Source organism: Cyprinus carpio, chromosome B6 (genome assembly GCF_018340385.1).
Source record: "Cyprinus carpio isolate SPL01 chromosome B6, ASM1834038v1, whole genome shotgun sequence".
NCBI classification, from domain to species: Eukaryota; Metazoa; Chordata; class Actinopteri; order Cypriniformes; family Cyprinidae; genus Cyprinus; species Cyprinus carpio.
The window spans coordinates 2,227,083-2,250,232 of record NC_056602.1 but is presented as its reverse complement, the minus strand read 5'-3'; the positions used below and the strand labels follow the sequence as shown (position 1 = coordinate 2,250,232).

Here is a 23,150-nt window from a genome sequence, read left to right as displayed (position 1 = left end):
TTTGTCAGTGGCACGCTCCATAACTCCCACCAACTCTGCGTACACGGGGCAGGATGCCTGACGAGGTTGAGGATCTAAATCATCCTCCTCAGAAATGTTTTTCCAAGTGAGAAGAGCACTCGCTGCAGTATCAGTAGGAGAATCGTCTCCGTCATCCACCTGCAGCTCACTCTCGTCAGTTGATGACGCATCCGAGAGGTTAACGCCCCTCTCGAGACTGTCAGCAAGCTCCATCTGGGAGCCCCATGAAGCGCGTCGCCGCTCTGCCTCGGCACGAGCGGGACCCAATCCGCGTGGACCAGATGCTGAACTCCCTTCCCTCGAGAAGAGAGCTCGACGAGAGCGGAGCGTTCTCATAGGAAAACGCTCACAACTTGCACAGGACGCTCCCTCAAGAGCATCCCGTGCGTGCTCTTCACACAAACAGTACACACACACATCTCGTGAGTGTCACCCGGCGACAAATATCTTGGGCACGAGTAAGCACATTTCACAAAATTTTTTAGGACTTGCCTTAGATGTGCGTTTCATTTTCGCTGTAAGCAGACGTTTAAATCAGACAAAACAGTCCCTGAAGACGAAAAGGATATTGTCATGGTTTCAAGGCGCCCTTTTTATATATCCAGGTCGCACGCTCATCATTCAAGCTGTTGATTCACGGCTGTCGCCGGTCAGCATGATTGCTGTGAGTTGATATTTGATTTCAGACACCTGTCACACCTGAGGCGTTCCCCATAGCGTCGATGACGTATTGTCGAAGTTCCCTTCGAAAGGGAACATATAATGCATTACAACATTTTATAATGCATTATACATAAAGGGTTATATTCTTGCATAATTAAATTCACAAGTAAAAAATAACAAAACCAATTTGTGTTTTCTTCCAGATTCAAAATGAGGTCTCGGTCATCATTAACGCACCACAAGTGGCCACGGTGATCTTCACAAACCCATTCAATGTTGCAGTGAGTGGAGAACTGACCGTATCTGGTTCAGGGCTCCTAGAGGAGAAGGCTCAAATGAGGTGTGTAAAGTGTAAAGTCTTTCCTGAGCATTAACAAATGAATCACACAAATGACTGTTTTCAAACAGATTTTCCCAAGCATTGGTTTGCCATTGGTCAGCAAACACATAGCCCCGCCCCCAAACACACACCATTGGTTGATACAATGTGTCAGACTGATTGGAATGCTCAAATAAACAGAATAATGTCAATCTTTGAATCTGCATCATCAGCTTGCATAGTATGAGAGGAAGTATTTTGACGCAGTACCCTGATGTTTAATCCATACTATAGTGAATACAAATTTTTTTTGTTTTTTTTTTTATTACAATAAAGCCACATTATCATACATCACTGTCATTAAAAAGTGATTACAAAATAACGGAAACCCAGGTTAAAAAAAGTACACTTCCGTAATGTACTTAAAATGCCTTATTTTCAAAATTAGTGCACGAAAATAGAGCACTTTAAGTATATTATGGAAGTGAACTTTTTTCACCTGGGAAGAATCTTACACTGTTTAAAATAGATCCCTTTTTATCTATTTTGATTTTATAATAGTAACAGTGGTATTATGAAAGAAACTATGCATGTCATGATCGTTTTAGTTCACATCCCTTACGAAAAAGAAGTTTATTCAAGTGTGCTATTAGTATACTTATTTTAAACTAAAAAATAGGAAAGTATACTTTTAGTTTACTTTTTATGTACTTCTCAGAAATGGGCTTTATGTACTTCTAAGATATATACTTATAATGACAATTAAGTATACCTGACTTATACTTACAAAAAGTCAAAATATACTTGAACTATACTTAAGTATACTTTAATAAAATAAACTTGAAGTATACTACTTTTTGGTAAGGGATGCCTGATGAGTGATTCTGATGGGCATCAAACAGTCGAGTACATACAGTTTTCAATCAGTGGGAGGGGTTGTTTCTGAGATTTTTGACATGACTATCTTTGACATCAGTTTTCACTGCTACAGAATCTATTAAAAGTGTCAGTACACACTTGTTAGTCAACATTTCTGATGCACTTCTGTAATCATAGGCATATCGCAGAAACTCCTGTGAGTTCATTTGTATGTTAAACCTGCACCATGATATACACTTTAAACACTTGGAACAGTAAAAGTGATGTGTTTGCATGTCTTATTTCAGGCTTACGATCCAACCCCGAGAAACCATAAAGAAGCGCGTCAATTTCACTCCCAGGATGGCAGGTGCCAGGATGCTGTCTGCTAATTTAGTGTTGGAGAATCCTCCCACTATCATGCACGGATTCAAGACCATCAATGTTCAAGCATCTTAGAGTCACACACCTTTATAATTGATTATGACCCCTCATGCAGTGCTGGTTGAAACACATTTAGAAATGATTGCTTTCTAATAATTTTTTTTATGTCACTGTGAAATCTGGCTTGAATCACTGACTTGTTTTTAAGATTATTTAGGCACAAGCTTGAAAATAAAGCATATCCATGCATTATCCATGTTTGCGATCTGTTCACATGCATTCTCCAGCAGAGGGCAGACTAGTTTAGTCATTCACAGCAAAGACTATTAGCTTCAGTGAGAGCAAATATTCAAATGCTGACAGGCTGAACAGGACATGTGACATTAAAACTGTCCTGGAAACCCTCTCCCCCCACCCACTGCTTTAGTTTTCAAACATAAAATCTTAAATTCTCTCACATTATTAATCATTATGAGAATCGGTAACTGATATATCTAAACAAATATTTAAACATTCTTAAATCAAGATACACTTCCTTAAGAATCATAATGACATGAGATATTAAGCCTTGTTTTATGAAAAAATATCAAAATTGAGTGAGTCTTGCAGTAAACAGAAAAGAATATCCACCAAAGAGGCAAGATAAATAATTTATTTTCCCTTTGAATTCAAGTTTTTCTGGTCATTGTGTAAAACTCCTGTGGCATTAATCACCAGTTTGTTCAGTCCTTCATCAGATCATTTGCTGTAAACTGACAATTTCATCATCTTCTTCACACCCTCCAAACTCATGCAGCTCCATGTGTGATGTATTGCCAATGCTGGCAGGATTTCTTCATGACATATCTTCTATGGAAAGTTATATGCAAATATATGCGCACACACCCACAAACATGCACAAACAATGCGTATGTCGTCGCTGGGTCGTCGTGATTTTGCCAAGTAAGACATGTTCCTGGATCAACATCTTTTGATAATCCTGGATCAACATTATTGTCCAAAAATATAGATTTAACCCAATCCCTACCCCTAAACCTAACCCTACCCATAATTAATTCCTAAAATCAGTGTGAAATGATAGCTGATTAACAAGGGTGTAGTGGCACCTAACCCTGATTGTAAGCCTAAAACAGATATCTCAATTCTGATTGGTTGATTGGAATGTTGATCCAGGAACCTGTTGTACTTGGAGAAATCACGCTCACCGTCGTGGATGTATAATGTGTAATGTGCTGAAAAGTCTTGACAAAAGTTCATTATGTCAAAAAACTACCTCAGTTGAGTTGTTATTTTACTCAACACTGTCTGCTCTCAACACACCGCTGGAGAGTCATATACTGTCTTTCACCATTTCAGACCTATGTCATGCTTAGTTGTCATAATTTTGACTTTCTATCTCATAATTTCTTAGTATAATTTATAATTTAGACATTTTGTCATGATGATTTTTTTTTGTCATAATTTTGACTTTTATGTCATAATTTCAATTTATCTTATAATTTTGACATGGTAATTTAATTTTTCATTTAAGTTTAAACCTTTAATTGTCATAATTCCATTTTATCTAAGTTAAAATTTAGTATCTCAATTTTTTACATATTTTAGACTTTTGTCAATTATTATTTTTATTTCATGACTTAATAATTTTTCATAACTATGCCTTTTTGTCATAATTTAAGCTTGTAATAATTTGTAATTTCTCATAATTGTGACAGTATCTCTAAATTTCAGCTTTTTGTGATTTTGACGTTTATCTCATAATTTAACATTTTTTGTAATAACTTTCAACTTATATGACACAGTTTCTAATTATTTTGACTTATCTCAAAATGATGACAGTATCTCATAATTTTGATTTTCTGTTTTAATTATGAATTTCTATGTCAAAATGTAAACAAATAAATATGACATTTACTTTATAATTATAATTTAACAAGCTACGAGAATACTATGAGCTACAAAATACTTTTTGCGTGCTAAGAAAACAATAATAATGACTTTTTTCAATAAATTCTTCTTATCCTTGTCAATTATCGTGCGTTCAGGAGAGTATCACGACAGATGCATGTGGTGCTGCTGATGCAGGAGCTGGCATTCTGACGTAGAACCTGGATTCGCTGTGCCTCGTTTAAATCAGAGGAATGCAAACACATGCATCGTTTTACTCATGAGAACATTGCATTGTTTACTTTGTGCACAAAAAGTATCTTTTTCATAAAATTAAGGTTGAACCACTGATGTCACATGGACTATTTTAATGATGTTCTTGCTACCTTTCTGGTCAGTAAAATTCGGTCACACTTTTATTTTAAGGTCTATTTCTCGCTTTTGCTTCAATAAACTCATAATTTTCTGCTTATTAATAGTTAGTAATCCAGTTGTTAGGTTTAGGTATTGAGTAGGATTAAAGATGTAGGTCATGCAGAATATGTGCTTTATAATGCTAATAAACGGCCAATATGTTAATAATAGACATGCTAATAAGCAGCTAGTTAATTGGTCCCTATACTAAATGTGACCTAAAATTCTCTCCCTCTCTCTCTCTCTCTCTCTCTCTCTCTCTCTCTCTCTCTCTCTCTCTCTCTCTCTGTCTCTATACATATATACATTGCCTCGGGAAATTATTCATACCCCTTCATTTAATTTATGTTTTGTTATGTTGCAGCTTTATGTTAAACTGCTTTAAATTACTACTATCCCCACATCCATCTACACTCCATATACCATAATGACAAAGCAAAAATAGAACTGTCACAACTGTGTAAATTTATTAAAAATAAATAAGTACATTGCATAAGAATTAACTCATTACTTAGCTCAGTGATTCCCAATCCTGGTCCTGGAGAACCCCCAACACTGCACATTTTAGATGTCTCCCTATTCAAACACACCTGATTCAACACATCATCTCATCAGTGACGACTCCAAGACCTCAAATGTGTGTGTCAGATAAGAGGTTCACCAAAAGCGTGCAGTGTTGGGGGGTTCTCCAGGACCAGGATTGGGGACCACTGACTTAGCTGAAGCACCTTAACAGCCTCAAGTCTTTTGGGGTACAGTATGATGCGACAAGCTTTGCTCATCAGCATTTGGCAATTATCTGTCATTCTTCTCCTCACCTCCTCACCTCTCAAGTTCTGACAGGTTGGATGGAGGCAGACACACATTTTCAAGTTTCTTTGGAAATATTTGATTGGGTTCAAGCCCAGGCTGTGGCTGGGGCCACACGAGGACATTCACAGAGTTGTCTAGAAGCTACTCTTGCTGTTTTTTTATGTTCATTGTCCTGTTGGAAAGTGAACCTTCTGCCCAGGTTTTGAATGCTCTGGACCAGGTTTTCATTAAGGCTATCTCAATATTTTAGTCCCTCAGTCCCTGCCGCTGAAAAACAGCCCCACGGCATGAGGCTGCTCCCAGCACACTTTACTTTTGGGATGATACTCTGCAGGTGATCAGCAGAGCTGGTTTCCTTCAAATATGATGCTTGGAATTGAAGTTCATCAGACCAGAGAATAGTGTTTCTCAGAGTTTGAGGGTCCTTTAGGTGCATTTTTTGCAAATTCCAAGTGGGATTTTTGTGTTCTTCACTGAAGAGAGTTGTTTGATTGAGTTTGGCCACACCAGCATAAAGCCCGGATTTGTGGAGTGTTGCAGTGATGTTTTTTCCTTCTGTAGGTTTCTCCTATCTCCACATATAAACATGGAGCTCACCGAGAGTGACCATCAGCTTCTTGGTCACCAGTCTACACAAGGCCCTTCTCCATCAATTGCTCAGTTTGGCCAGACGACCAGCTCTAGGAAGAGTTCTAGTTGTTTCAAACATCTTCCATTATGGATAATGAAGGCTATATGATTCTGTGAAACCTCAATGAAGCAGAATTTTTTTCTGAACACTTCCTCAGATGTGTAGCTTGACACAAACTTGTTTCTGAGCTCTACAGACAGTTCGTTTGACCACAGGGCTTGGCTTTGGCTCTGATATGCATTATCAGCTGTTAGACCTTTAATTAAGATGGGTGTGCCATTCCAAATCATACCCATTCAACTGAATTTACCACAGGTTAACTTCACTTGAAGTGTAGTAACATTTACAAGCGAAATGAATGCTCCTGAGCTCAATTTCAACCGTCCCAGATAGGGGTATGATTGTTTATGCAATGGAATCAATTACGTTTTTTATTTTTAATACATTTGCAAAGATGTTAAAAACATTTTTATTTTTTTTGGGCTTTGCCATTATGGTGTATGGAGTGTAGAATGATGTGGGGGAAAAGTAGTTTAAAATAATTTAACATAAGGGAGCAACATAACAAAACATGAAAAAATGAAGGGGAATGAATACTTTTGCAAGACACTGTACTGTATGTATGTGTGAGTAACGCGGGGCCAATGAGACATGCAGATCCATATGGAAGCTTTTATTGTACAGAGACGTGGTCTTGGGTCAGATACTGGCAAACAGGTATATAGAGGGCAAGATACAAGAATAATCCTAGGGCAAGCGTGGGTTTTCAATGAGCAAACAATATCCAGGGGGCTAAGCAAGAGGGGTAATCCAGTATCCAGAGCAAAAGGGTCAAAACACGAGTAACAGGGCAAGAAAATAAAAAGACTAAACTATGAAAACAATAAACTGAAACAAGACTATGAAAACTAACAAGGCAAGGCAAGGCAAGGCATGGCATTGAATTGAATTGAATTGAATTGAATTGAATTGAATTGAATTGAATTGAATTGAATTGAATTGAATTGAATTGAATTGAATTGAATTGAATTGAATTGAATTGAATTGAATTGAATTGAATTGAATTGAATTGAATTGACGCTATCACTTAGAGAGGGATAAGTGCTGAACAATACTCAGCAGTTTGAAAGTGATCTAAGTGAGTGTTATATAGTGAATGTGTGATGGGTTACAGCTGTGTGTGTGTAATCAGTGTCTTCAGCTGTATGTGTGTAATTAGTGCAATGGATGATGGGAACTGTAGTCCGGGGTGAAGTGCAACAGTTAGTGTGGTGCAAGAGTCCATGTAGTGAGCGGGTGACCTCTGGTGGTGAGTGAATGGAAGTTCATAGACCAGATCATTTAGGTGTGTGTGTGTGTGTGTGTGTGTGTGTGTGTGTGTGTGTGTGGTGTGTGTGTGTGTGTTTTGTGTATTATATATATATATATATACACTTATATATATACATATATACATAAATATACATATATATATATTATATATACATATAATATATATATATATAGCAATATATCATATATATATATATATACATAATATATATTATATATATATATTATATATATATATAGATATCTATATATATATATATATTTTTTTTTTTTTTTTTTTTTTTTTTTTTTTTTTTTACAGAAGTCACTTTATCAAAAAGTGCACCTATGTACTTCCTCTAAAAGGTGTATATTGTAACCTTACATTTATTTATTAATGCCTCTAGTGTGCATATAAGTACCTTTTGAAAGAGTACTGCCCCAGTGACAGCTTTTGTATCTTTTGTTTTCTGAGATTGTATTGTATTTGATTTGTCTTTGTTGAAACAAGGTCTTTCTGGACCCACACACCAGAAAGGTCACACTTTGGATTTGGTGTCTTCACTTGTTTTTTTCTGTGACTAATCTCAAAATTTGGGTCATTGTTCAGTGGTTTTTGACTCTTTGCTATTTTGTACTCAAATTGTGCCCAAATCCTATCATTCACCATGTTTTACTAGATGATTTAATTATTTTAATGACGTGTGTCCATCTACTCAAACCTTTAATGCTTTTACAGCCCTTTCTTCTGGTGTCAGTCTCAATAAATTGGTTAATCTTTTTAACAGCAATTGCCTTTATTTGATTCAATTGCAGCATTTGAAACAGACATGCTCATGAGGGGGGGGGGGGGGGGGGAAAACCATTTACAAAGACTGTGCTGATATATCCTGTGCTGATAATGTAAATACCACAGTTTTTTCTCATACATACAGAGGGTTGTTTCATGTCATATACAGTATTTCATAATCTCCTACTTCATGAGAATGTCATAATCAGAGTCCCTTGGAAAATGGGCAGACGTGAATAAGTGAACTTGGGAGTGAAACCAAGCACCACATACCACTCCACCTCTTATCCGTTATATATCTGTCCATGAGTTGTTATATATTCTTACTGGTTTTTGAGTAAGGGCATGTAACCTCAGTGATCTCAGGCCCTTTCCGTGACTGTTGACCCAATAACGTGTTTTATAACTGCAGGACTTTTCAACAGTCTATACAATGACAGAATAATAAAGCTCTCAAGTAACACTGAAAATACCAACCAATTTAATAAATAAATAAATAACACACAAGACTCATTATTAGTATTCTCTAAGGGCTGAATCACACAAAACCTGTTTCGCCCCAGAACCAAAAAAAAAAAAAAAAGAAAAACAAAAAAAGAAAGAAATATTGCATTAATGGCATTAATTTTGCTTTTGGAAAGATATATACATCTTTTCAAAAGTATAGATATATTATACTATATATTCGTTTATTTCATTCGTAATTGTACATCAATGTAACCTGTTATACTGCCTTTATTTATTCTGCTTTAAATAAAAAATGTTTCTTGGATTTTTCTTCATCTCTTCTCCATTTGTGTTTTGATTTAAATTAGCATTAATTAAAAGCTTTTTACACACACACACACACACACACACACACACACACACACGTATTATTTAAATGAGCATTCTCATAAACCAAAATAGCCATTAGTTGCTAAGCAATTCAGTCAAGAGTACAAAGGCCAAGCTCTAAGCATTAAGAGTTTTATAAAATTATAAAGTTATGAAACTTTCCCCTCAGCCCAAAACTTTGTTTTGAAGTCTAAACCACTTACTTACCTTAAAAAACTGTTAAAAACTACATTCTGTTGCATAACATCAGATATTATTTTATTATTATACTCTTTATTAAATTATTGTGGGTTTGGGTATCCGCAATGACACTCTCTGTAAGAAAAGATGATACAAATGATGAAACGGCTCATCCAATCAGATTTGAGGACCAGAAAGAACTCTTGAATGAATGAATGAATGAATGAATGAATGAATAACAGGCTGAATGAATGAACGAACATACATACAAACATACATACATACATACATGCAGAGATAAATAAATAAATAAATAAATAAATAAATAGCATAAACAGTTTATGTTAGTATGATGAGGACATGGAAAATATCCTGCACTGTAGGTTATCTATAGATGAGACAGATGTCTGAGCTTGCACATTCTGTATCCACCTGCTGAAACACAGTGCTCACGTATGTTCGATTGCGTAATTGTTTTGAGGTGTGGGTTCTTTTGATTGTAACATTCCGTGTCTTTACGTGAATGTGGTCTGGCAACGTTGGTGAACAGGGAGGGGCAGAAGGATTCCGTATAAAAAGCACAGTAAACGAAGACTTTGAATCAAACAGCAAACCACAACACTGCATCATGGATGGTGAGCTTCTAAATTTTTTAACGATTTCTTCTTTTATTTTATTTTATTTTATTTTATTTTATTTTATTTTATTTTATTTTATTTTATTTTATTTTATTTTATTTTATTTTATTTATTTTTTATTTTATTTTTTTTTGCTTTACTTTCAAAACGTTTTGCTAAGCCTTTTACAATAAGTTATATTTATTAGCATATTGCATTTAATCTTTTTCTTAAATAATCAGATTATTTACTTTACTATTTACTCTGCTATAATAAATTAATGAATTGCTATTAACTTAAAACACTTAAACATAATTAAGTTCTATTTTTGTTTGCTTAAAAACAGTTTTTTTGAAGATGATTTAGAACACTGTTTATTTGAAAAATATTGAAAATTAATACAATTATATTTAAAAAGTATTATTAAAAGCTATTTAAAATTACTTATATTTTTACATAAAAACATTTGCAGCTGCCTCAAAAATAATTTGACCATTTTTGACACAGAGTTCAAACTTCGAAGTGTCGACCTGCAACAGATGCAAAACCAGATTCGGCACAAGACCGATGGTCTGAGTTCCAGCACTCTGGTTCTGCGGAGAGGACAGGCCTTCACAGTACGAATGAACTATGAAGGGCGGCCATTTGATCCAATGAAGGAAAAACTGATCTTCCGAATTGTTCTAGGTATGTTTGTGCATTTGTGTGTGAGGGGGTTAGCTTTTGCCTACATTTTATGGGGACCCAAAATGTCCTTACAAGTAGAGTAAAACCTGACATTTTTTTTAATATTTTTGTATAATTTATGGCAATATATGCAAATGTAAAAGTTACCCACCTAGTACCCACCTCTCCTTACCGCAGGTCCGCTGTCTGTGGAGGTTCCGGTCACCAGGCTCGGACCACCTCTCTGGACTCAATGGAGCGCTGTTCTGGAGAGGAGCATCCCGAATCCGACTGGACCCCATGCTCTATGGATATCACTGTCCACCCCTGCGTCTGCTTCTGTCGGTGTCTACACGCTTCAGATGAAAGTCGAGATCCGTTTGACTGTGAAGACACATCTGCTCGGCCAGTTCACGCTCCTCTTCAACCCCTGGTGCCAAGGTGAGTGCTGTCTGTGTGCCCATACAAAACCGAATGCCTTGATAGTATGCTGTTACATGGCAGGCTATCACTCTAATATGTTGATTTGCTGTACTGCTTGCTTCATATTTTTTGTTGAAACATTTTGTGACACATCTTATTTTTCAGGATTCTTTGATGAATAGAAAGTTTAAAAGAGCAGCATTTATTTGAAATCTAAATCATTTGTAATGCCATACTGTACCTTTTGAACAATTTAATGCATCCTTGCTGAATAAAAGTTTTGGTAGTGTAATTATACATTGAAAGTTTTATTGTAATAGTGTAATTTAACATAGCTTTTGCCACTATTTTATCAGCTGCTAAATTCACAGTAATGCATAGCCTCTTATCGCTTACTACTTTCATTTTTTGTCTTTACACAAAGATCACCAATAAAACAAACAAACAAACAGTTGTGTTTTTCTGCAGCTGATTCAGTGTTTCTGCAGTCGGAGGATCTGAGGAATGAATTTGTCAGGAATGATTTTGGCCTGCTGTTTAAAGGCAGCCCCGGGAACATTGTCTCCAGACCCTGGTCGTTTGATCAGGTGAGATGTTTTGACCATTGACTGACAGCTCAGCACTGAACAACGGCTTCACATTAACTCCTGTCATGCATAAATGTGTTTTCAGTATGAAAAAGGGATACTGGACATCTGTATGAAATTGCTGCAGGGAGTCCTTCACATCAAGCAGATATGGGTAAAGAATCTACTGAACCGCAGCAATCCCGGTTTACATCGGCCGTGTGATCTCAGCGATGGTGAGGATCTGCTCTCATTCTCTCCTCTGTGATCCCTCTCTTTCTTCATGTATTAATATAGTCTCTCTGTCTTTCTAAACAGGTGAACTGTAATGATGATAAAGGAGTGTTAATGGGAAACTGGTCAGGGGACTACAGCGGTGGCGTCAACCCTTCACAGTGGTCCGGCAGCGCAGATATTCTCAGGGTGTGGTCAGAAACACAATTCAGGCCTGTGAAATACGGACAGTGCTGGGTGTTTGCTGCTGTCATGTGTACAGGTGGGACAAATAGAAGTCATTACATTCAAAAGTTTGAGGTCAGAACAATTTTTTGAAGGAATGCTTTAAATTGATCAAAAGCGACAGTAAAGCCATTTATAATGTTACGAAAGATTTCTGTTTCAAATAAATTCTGTTCTTTTGAACCTTCTGTTCAAAGAATTCTGAACAGAAGGAACTTAATCAAAGAATCCTGAAAAATAAAATGTATCACAGTTTCTACAAAAATATTCACCAGGATGACTGCTTTCAACATTGAAAATAATAAGAAATGCAGAAATGTTCAGTGTATTAGAATGATTTCTGAAGGATCGTGTGACACTGAAGACTGAAGTTATGATGCTGAAAATTCAGCTTTGATCACAGGAATAAATTATAATTTACAATATATTCAAATAGAAAAATTTTATTTTAAAGTGTATTAATATTTTACAATATTACTGTTTATTGTGTTTTTGATCAAATAAATGGTGAACATACTGTAAGAGACTTCTTTTAAAAAAAAAACCTTATTGACCCCAATCTGTTAAATGTTACTGTAGGTGTTGTGTGTGTGTGTGTGTGTGTGTGTGTGTGTGTGTGTGTGCGCTTTAAAGTGTTAATTTACTTAAAAATCTCACATCTTCTTTGCTGTGAAACACAAAAGGAGCTCTTTTTCATACAGTGATAGTGAATGGTGATTTATAATACCACACTCAAAAAAGGCCTTTTGGTGTTTCATGGACCGAACAAAAATAATCACAAACAATTACATTATGTGGTAATTTAATTTGTGCTGTTGATTATCAATATGAAATGCATTTATTTGTGTTATAGTAATGAGAGCCCTTGGCATTCCGACTCGAGTCGTCACCAACTTCAACTCAGCTCACGACACAAACAGAAATATGGTGATTGAGGAATATTACAGTGAGATGGGGGAAAAATTGCCCATCGGCAGAGATAGCATCTGGTAAGTTATGCTAAAATCCATATTTGATCCAAAATACAGTGAAAACAGTAATATGGTGTAGTATTATTACAGTTTAAAAATAACTGTTTTCTAGGTGAATATATGTTCAAATGTAATTTATTCCATTCTTATATTACATTTACATTACATTACAGTACATTTTTAGTCATTAAAGCAGATGCTTTTATCTAAAGCGACTTACAAATAAGGACAATATAAGCAATCAAAATCAACAAAAGAGCAATGATATGCATGAGAAGAGCAAATGATGGGTTTGATGGAACCACAAGCAGTTCTGTCTTGGCAAGGTTGAGTTGAAGGTGATGGTCCTTCATTCAACAAGAAATGTCTGTTTTGTCTAGCTGAGATGCGAGCAGCTATCGTCAGATCATCAGGATGAAATGAGAGGTAGAGTTGAGTGTCATCAGCATAGCAGTGGTATGAAAAGCCATGTTTCTGAATGACAGAACCTAGTGATGCCATGTAGACAGGGAAGAGAAGTGGTCCAAGAACTGAGCCCTGAGGCACCCCAGTAGCTAGATGTTGTGACTTGGACATCTCACCTCTCCAAGATATCTTGAAGGACCTGTCTGAGAGGTAAGACTCAAACCACTGGAGTGTGGTGCCTGAGATGTCCCTTGCCAATAGGGTTGACAGGAGAATCTGGAGGGTTTACAGTATCAAAAGCATTGGACAGATCCATCAAGATAAGTATAGAAGTTTTTTCGAAGCCGCTCTTGCCAGTCTTAGGGCTTCAACAACTGAGAGCAAGGCAGTCTCAGTTAATTCTCCACTTCTGAAACCAGACTGGTTGCTGTCGAGGCGGTTGTTCTGTGTGAAAAAGGCAGAGACTTGGTTGAACACAGCTCTTTCAAGTGTGTTTTTGCAATGAAAGACAGAAGGGAAACCATTCTGTAAATTCTCTAAAAGAGATGGGTTAAGGGTGGGTTTCTTAAGTAGTGGGGTTATACGAGCCTGTCTAATTGCTGAGGGAAAAACACCAGTGTGAAGGGATGTGCTAATGATGTGAGTGAGTGCAGGTACAACGGCAGGATAAATGGTTTGAAGGAGATGAGATGGAACAGGATCAAGAGGACAAGTTGTAGGATTATATGCTGATTTGCTGCTCAATAAACAGTTCTGATTATTATCAGTATTGAAACATTTGTGCTGCTTCATATTTTGTGGAAAACTGTGATACATTTTATTTTTCAGAATTCTTTGATGAATAGAAAGTTCAGAAGAAAAGCTTAAAAGTGTTTGGCCTTTTTCAGGAACTTCCATGTGTGGGTGGAGAGTTGGATGAAGAGGCCTGATCTGGGTCAAGGTTATGATGGATGGCAGGTTCTCGACCCCACGCCACAAGAGATGAGCGGAGGTCTGTCATTAAAGCAAATTTTACAAGGCTTATGCATATGGAAATCTCAGTTATTTATTCCTGCTGAAAAGACCAATTTCTTATAGGCTGGTTTATGCTGGTTAGTACTGATCTGGTGGGCCAGTTAAGTTGTGGGCTTTGTTCCAAAAAACCTAGTTGAGCTGCCTACAATAGCATCCCATTTGTTTTATCCAAAGCATGCTATTTTTTTTTGAGGGATTGGATTAGAATCATGCTTAAACATCAGTATTCTGTCACAGAAATGTTCCGCTGTGGCCCTGCTGCTGTTACTGCCATTTATGAGCGGAGGGTGGATGCGCAATACGATGTGCCATTCGTTTATGCAGCAGCAGTGGAATGGGAATGTGCACAGAGTAATTTGTCAAAAATGGGAAAGTATTATCAACCAGCATTGATAAAACAGAGTTGGAGCTCTGATCTGCACCAAACACAGCCAGGGGATCCATGCATATGCAAGACATCACATCTGAATACAAAACTGAGATGGGTAAGAGACAGAAAAAATACAAAATACTTACCATTTAATTACTGCTAGTTTTATACAAAAATCTCCTTCTTTCACGTTTAGATGACAGCACAGTTCATACACTGAGCACTGATGGTAAGTCACTCTAGCTTTTCATTTTTGTAAGCTGACGTGTGTAATTCATCTGACTAGAATCAGAATCTGAAAAACAGTAATAACAATAATAATAAATAAATGAAAATATATTTATGTGTATGTGAATGTATATACAGTACACACTCATGCACACACACACACACACACACAAACACACACATATATATTTATCTGCATTTAAAAAAAATACTCTCTTCCAGTTCGCAGTGGTGAAGGTTCTACAGGAATAGAGGGTAAGTTCTAGCATTTGATTTTCCACTTTTTTGTTTGTTTGAGTATTATATGACTGAATGCATTGATCAAACATTTCATTTAGCATGTCCTTTCATGCAGCACCTCAGGGCCTTGCAGTTTCTCGCCCAGCTTCTGAAAGCCCCTGTAGTTGACTGCAAAAACATTTCTTTCAATGTCATAATCACAAACAAAGTCGCTGTTCCGAGACTTCTGAGAAAACATGTAAATGCTCAGAACAAGGAGTACAACCGCAATCCCACCGGAACCTTCTGGGAGGCTCATGGCGACATGAAGATCGGCCCGAAAGAAAGTAAGAGCTCTGCAAATTATGGTGAAAAATAAATAAATATAGCAAAAAAAAAAAAATATAGCAAAAAAAAAATTATAAAATAAAATAAAATAATATATATAGTTCTATTAAAAAATAAAATATAAAGTCCTTCTGAAGAGAAGCTGGATGTCACTCACATGTATTTTGTTGAGATCACATGACCTAATTATAGCCTACTACTGTCTGAAATGTTCATCATGGAATGCACACTGCATACTGTTCATTTACTTTTTTTTATTTTTTATTTTTTTTATAAATAGTGAGCTGTGCACATTATGCAGTAACCTAATATTCCATTCTGAACACAGCCATTGTGCATAACACATTTCATCTACTTCCAAGTCTCACAGTGTAAAAACACCCATATGGTTATTATTGGATCAGATGATTTTGAATGTCAAAAGGTGGCAAACTGACTCATTAGGAATTGCTCAGTCAAATCCACGATCCCTGTTTCTTGTACTCCACCAGCTGTGACTATACAACATGAGATCTCCTTCAAGGAGTACATGCTGACGGAAGCTGAGGAGGATTCTCTGGTTAACCTGGCTGTGGTTATTGAGGATGTGAAGTCTCAGGAGAGAGTGCTGGCTTCAGAAGAGTTCAACATCCGCAGCCCTTCCCTCAATATACAGGTATATGCTGGCCCAATCCATGTTGCCATTTAATGTTGTTTATAAAAGTCAGCATGACTTGACCAATCAGTTCCCAAAGAACAAAATAGAGTCCCATCCTTGAATGCATTAAGAATACAGTTAGTAAGATGAAATGACAAGACATTTGTTTAGTTACAAAATAAACTTTTTTTCAGATTGTTTTTAAGATCTGCTTAATAAAGACATGCATCAATCCAAAATCATAGATCCTATGTGGGAAAGATTGTGGTGACACTTTACTTGAGACCTTTATATATAATGCATTATATAATGCATCATTTATGCCTTGTAGTAATACACCTTTTAATGCACTGCATGATTTTATTAATAACTGTAACCTCAGTTATATTAAATTATAATATTTCTTTATTCATTGTTACACCTTGGAAAATAGGCATAATGCATTAGAATACATAACAAACAACTAATTTCTTTGGAAGCCCGTTTTCACCACAGGATAAATATTTTATTTGTTACTTTATATCTTACAGTTCTTACTTCTAACAAATAATTGTTGTATATTATTATGATTGTTGTTTTTTTTTTTTAATTTTATTTATGGAAATGTATCATGCATTACAACATGCAAATGTTGTATAAACACCTTTATAATGCATAATATATGAAGGCTAAGGTTTTTTTTTTTTTTTTTGTGCATTTTTTATTCCAGGTTCAGAATGAGTATGTGGTCATCAACACACAGCAAGTGGCCACAGTGACCTTCACCAACCCGTTCAGCACTACAGTGAGCGGTGAACTGACTGTAGCCTGTTCAGGACTTCAGGAGAAGATTCAAACAAGGTACATGAAGTCTTTCATTTCTGAGCAATCACCAAATGAATACACAACATAATCATACATGTAAATGACTGTTATGAAACAGGTTTCCCAAACATGCCCCCGTCAGTCAATGGTCAAACAAACAGAATGTTTAGAAAGTGTCAGTCATATATTTTCAGAAGAATCAACATACAAATGTCTCTGCATAATTAGCTTGATTGAGTATTTTAATATATATAAAAAATTACACATCCATTTTCATCCATTTCTATCCACACCCATTTCCCACTATCTCATGTTGAAATCTGCCAACTCCTTTCCAAATTTATCAACAGTGACTACAGTACAGTTTCCACTACAGTACAGTAAAACTATATTATCCATCACTGTAATTAAAAAGTAAATAAAAAACAACAGAAAGATTCTTACGGTTTAAGACAGATCCCATACTCATTTAAATTTATTTTAGATTAACAGTATTTTAGCAGAAACTATGATTACTGTGATGAATTTTTGTTCACATACCTGAAGAGTGAGTCTGTGTGAACATGTCGCTGATGGGCGTCAAACAGTTGAATTCATTCAGATGTAATGTTTTATACTGGGAGGGTGTACACAGTGTATAGCTGTGTCTATTAAAATTTATGCACTTGTCCGTCAGCATTTCTGAATCACAGGTTATTTCAGTTTCTGTGTGTATGCGTATCGCAGAATCTCTAGTGTGAGTCCATTTGTGTTTAAACTGTAGATTTGTCCCAGTATATAGGCCTACAAATAAACCTCTGTTTAAACCACTAACCCTAAACATGAGCAGCAGTAATAGTGATGCTTGTAACGGTAAAGGTGATGCTGGCCTGTTGTTGCTCCCTAAATGTCCTGTTCCTTATATTTCAGGCTTACACTCCGGCCTCGAGAAACCATGAGGATGCCCATTAATTTCACTCCCAGGATGGCGGGTGCCAAGATGCTTTACGCTAGTTTAGTGTTGATGAATCCTCTCACCATCCTGCACGGATTCAAGACCATCAATGTTCAAGGATCTTAGAGTCAAACACCTTTAGAAAGAATTGTGAAGTACTATTTAATGCTCTTCTAATACATTGTCAGCCTTTTTCTAAATATGTATAATTTTTCCAACACTTTTCAACAAATCAGTATTAGAAATGTTTTCTAATGCAGCTGAGGGTCTCTGCTGTGAACTAGTCTGCCCTCTGCTGGAAAATACATGTGAACAGATTGCAAACAAGTATAACGCATGGACATGTTAAGAATAAATTCTCAATTTTTTGGCTAAATAATCTTGAATATACTGTTCAGAATGAATCAAGTCCAAAAAATATTTTTACAGTGATATTTACAGTGTTAAACATAATGCAATAAAGGTGTTTCAGAGGCTAGTTAAGTAAAAAAATAAAGAAAAAATATTTTCCTATTTCCCCTTTAAATTATTATTATAAGTATTATTATTATTATTGCTACTATTTATTTATTTTTACCCTGTTGCAAAGACAAAAACTAACCAAATTTTGATACCTTTTTTTTTCAGAAAAAAAAAGAGATATTGTCTAATGTTATTACCAAGTAAATGTTTCTTTATTTAAGAATGTTTAGATTTTGTTACTGGAAAACCTGTGAAAAATCATAAGTAATTAAATACTCTTCATAAGCTGTTCCACGACTGTAGTCTTCTCTGTGTTTCTTGGTGTTTGTTGTGTTCTCCTCTGACAGCAGATGCAGCATTTATTGATCAGTCTAATAGAGGAGTAACAGAACAGAGTTCAGTGCTGCAGCTCTATCCAGTCTCTGCAGAACTGACAAACCCTCTAGAAAGCATCCGTCATTAAAAGAAAACAACAGCAGCAAACTCAAGTGTGATGAACCTGAACATGAACTATAGAAATACAAAGCGTGATGATTTTTAAGCTGTGTGGCCATTTGTACCAGGAGAGAAGAAGATATGCTGTTATGAATGTTTCCTAAAACACAGAAAAACATATAGAGGCAAATTCAGTACCATTTCATGTTCTAAATACCAGATAACAGTTTTAACGTCTCAGGTTACGTATGTAACCATGGTTCCTCGATGGAACGAGACGCTGCGTCGTAAAATGCTTTGGGGAACACTCCAGCATGACTGGCTCTGAATCAAGTGTGTAATCAGATCAATGGATGGGCAAGACGTCATAGGCGGGTGACATCAGAGACCAGGAAGCTTAAAAGCACGTGTGGTGAAACTGGCATTAGCCTCTAGGAATGAAGCAAGTGCCGGCAGAGATACCGGATATGTGGCACTGCGATGCATCGTCTCGTTCCCTTGAGGAACAATGGTTACATACGTAACCTGAGACTGCCCAAGCCGCCAGACTTACGAATCTCTGCCTAGTGTGGGAAACTGCACAGCTAGGGCAAGGTCCCCAACTCTCTTAAGAGAAGATAGCTTTTTGGCCGTGGACCTCTTAGCCTTAAGGATGGTCCGCAGATCCGGCTTAGGCTAAGATGCCCCCGACCCAGAGTGCCGCTTTGACTCATGGTCCCCGTTTAGACGAAGGGGAGCACGTGAGGTGACGCTCTGCTTTTGTGCATCCCTGTATGAGGAGCTGGTACTCGGTGGAGGCTGCCCCCGCCTCTCTCCGCAGCCACCATAGCTGCCATGAACCGCCCAATGGCACCTTGGATTTCACGTGCTCCTGCTCATCTAAATCCATTAGCAGGTCAGCTTGGTACGCCTGTAACACCGTCATGGTGTGGAGACACGCACCAGCCTGACCCACTGCCGAGTACCCTTTGCCCACCAGTGCTGAAGTTGTATTCAGCGGCTTGGAGGGCAGCGCCGGGGCGTTTAAAGATGATGCCGAGCCGGAAGACAGATAGCTCCTTGGAGGAAGACAGGTGAAATGCCAAGCCAGCTCCCCGGGGGGGACGGACAAACAACACTAAATAAGACTCACAAACAAAAATGGTACAGACGGACACACAGAAGCGCGCTTCCTGAAAAGACAGAAGTTTTCACTGCACGTGCTTTTTAAGCTTCCTGGTCTCTGATGTCACCCACCTATGACGTCTCGCCCATCCATTGGTCTGATTACACACATGATTCACAGCCATGCGGGAGGCGTTCCCCAAAGCGTTTTATGACGCAGCTCGAGTTCCTGAAGAGGAACTGACAGTTATTAATGATGAGCCAATTCAAACTATAATAAGAAGGAATAAAATACTAATTGGTGGTTGTATGCAAAACTGCTGTGATATGAATCACCCGTTCATATGTCTAAATTCGGTCAGTCGAATCAAGGCACATCTTAAGCATTCACACCTAACAATTTCATCACCATCTTCACACACTCCAACTCATGCAGCTGTGTGTGTGTGTGTGTGTGTGTGTGTGTGTGTGTGTGTGTGTGTGTGTGTGTATGTGTGATGCATTGCCAATGCTGGCAAGATTCCATCATGACAGAAAGTTATATGCAAATATATGAGCACACATGCACAAACAATGCAACCATCATCTTATTGGGATGTGCTGTCATGTTTCTGTGCTATATTTACTGTAACTGACACTGCAGTCTAAACAAAAAGATCAAAACCTCAGAACACAACATTATTATTTACAGGAAAGGCAATTACAGAATGCATTGTATGAAGTAAAATAAAGAAATAAGAATCAATGTTAGATCTGATCACTGAATAGTGAAATGTATTAACAAAAGATTAAGTTGCCTGTTATGCAGTTTAATATTTATTATTAAAGCATTGTGTTGTCAGTTTTGCAACATGCTATGGTCAAGATCTGTTAAAATGAATTGGGAACTAAGTAACATGTATACACTTCTATGTACATACTTGAAATTTAATTGACTTTGTGATCTTTTATTTCTTAAAACTCTTTTATATCTTACTTGGGTGTTGCGACTCTCCTTTGTCTACAGTAAATTTTCTAAAAATAATTTAAAATTAATGTAATAAGTATGACTCTTTTTGTCATGATTTTGAACTTTGTCATTTTTGTCATAATTTTGATTTATAATTATGACTCAATATCATAACTGAAGTTGTCATAATTTGTCTGTTTAAACCTTTTGTCATTTTATCTCTTTTACCTCACCATGACTTTTTGTTATAATTATGAACAGTCATTTTGACTTTTATGTCATAATTTAAACTTTTTGTAATAAAGTTGACTTATAACGTACTATCTCATAATTTCGATTTATGTTACTTAACATCTCATTATTAAGACTGTGTCGTATTTATGAATTTTAAAATGCAACTGACTTCCATGTCATAATGTAAACATTTTGTGCATATTTTTACATAATGATGAAATAGTATCTCATAATTTAGGTATGACAAAAGGATGACTGTTGTCATAATACTGCTGTTAATTATGAGTCATAATAATGACTTTAAAACTTTTTGTAATCATTTCAGCTGCTCTAATTATGTCATAATTATGACTTTTTATGTCATAATTAAACTTTTTATGACATAATTTCAGCCTTTTATCTCATAAAAATGACATTTATTATCCCATAATTATGATTTGCCAAATCATGTTTTTTTTTTTTCTTATGTGGCGGAAATGGGCTTCTGTAGTCTCCAGTAGAGTGTTTGTGTGGTCCATCGAGTTTTTTTAAGACGTTTTGTTTTTTAGAATGCTGTCTTTGTAGGCAGCAGGCAGCGAGTCTCCTCTTGAAACTGTTTCCTCCAGAGGAAAAAAAGAACGACTTGAGCTGTAATTTAATGTAAGCCATCATGTAACCACAGGCGCTCACAGTCACTTTTGTTGTATCTGACATCACATGCATTCATGTTAAAATGCATTATTTTTTTTTTCCATACCTCATAGTAATTAAGGGCTCAAATTGGAATGGCTCATGGAGCTAAATGTAGGACACAGCAGTTGATAGCCCAACTATTTATAAATATGAATAGAAATTTTCTTGTTGACTATCTGGTGCCCATTATGTAAAGATCCAGCTCACATGCACCAGACGAGCAACTACCGTTGAGAAAAACAAGCGTGCATGCAGATCTCTCTCCAGGTGTTCCAGACCTCTGGCTCCCTCTGTGGCTGCTCTTCTGTAGTGCACTGAGGATGCAGATGTGTGTGGGCTGAAGGACGGCCGGTGCCCTGATCCTCTCCAGGTGCCAGTGATGGATGTCATGGCTAATTTTAAACACCATGAACTGAATCACCACAGTTACCATCTCTCACACTGCTGGAAGTGGAGCACAGTTCGGCCATTTACAGACTGCACTACATTACCTTTACAACACACACAGATTTTCTTTTTCCTGCTAATTTTCTCATGTCATTACTCTTATGTACTAAAATCAAACAATGCAAGCACAAATCTATAGCATGCAATAAACATGAATGAACATCAAAAGGTTTTCTGTGAACTGTGAAAGTTGGTCAGTACACACCATTTTTCAAGTTCAAGTCCACCAATATTAATCCACTCTCCTGTCTGGTGTGTTTGTCAGACAAAAATGGCAGATTTGGCCTTATCATTGGTCAGATCACCTGTCAATCAGCCTCCTGGTGAAGGGTCAATTACACTACTCTGTTTGAAGGACACGTCACCACACCATTTCTCCTTGTTGATAACAAAAGAGTAAAATCATCCCATTTTTCCCATTATAAGTGAGGTGTTGGCCATGTAATCACAGCCTGTAGTCTTTCTTCTTCTTCTTCTTCTTCTTCTTCTTTAGTTGGTCCTCTGTGTTGCTTGATTGAAATTCTCTCCGACAGTTTTACACGGGTCAAAATGAACCCACTTTTGCCTGGTAATGGGTCATTCCCATGAGAGATCCAGTCCTCCTCTATCAGCACTGATGAAGCCAGACGTGTGTGTGTGTGTGTGTGTGTCCCCTGCTTGACACAAGGCCCGTTCATCTGGGATAAAGGAGGAAAAGAAGGAGAACTGGTTAAAATGCATGAGTTTTAGTGCAGCTCAATTGACCAGAACTGTGCTTTCCAAATATGCATTGTCATTGATGAGCACTACAATCTACAATACAATCACAGTTTTACGGAATATCTACTTTTCAAATTTTCTGCTTATTATTTACTTCTATTACGTTACATATTTGTGCATTAGGAACACAAGCAAATTGACATAAAATATGTTTTAATTTACCCTTTTATTTATTTTTTATTGTGATTGATGTGAAATACAGATTTTTTTTTTTCAAATGAACAAAAATGTATTTCCCTAAAAATAAAATGAAATCCTAGTATGTACTATTATCAACATTCTTTATTTCACTAATTATTTGAATCTTGTATAGTAGCTC

At 36.7% G+C, this 23,150-nt stretch overlaps 1 protein-coding gene and 1 pseudogene across 4 annotated transcripts in view; one reads left to right on the top strand and one right to left on the bottom strand.

Annotated features, from left to right (window-relative positions):
• LOC109056731 (E3 ubiquitin-protein ligase TRIM39-like) overlaps positions 1-23,150 on the bottom strand; it is an 820,810-nt gene that overhangs the window by 187,360 nt on the left and 610,300 nt on the right. The window lies entirely within an intron of this gene.
• Positions 9,696-17,977, top strand: LOC109113098 (annotated as a pseudogene).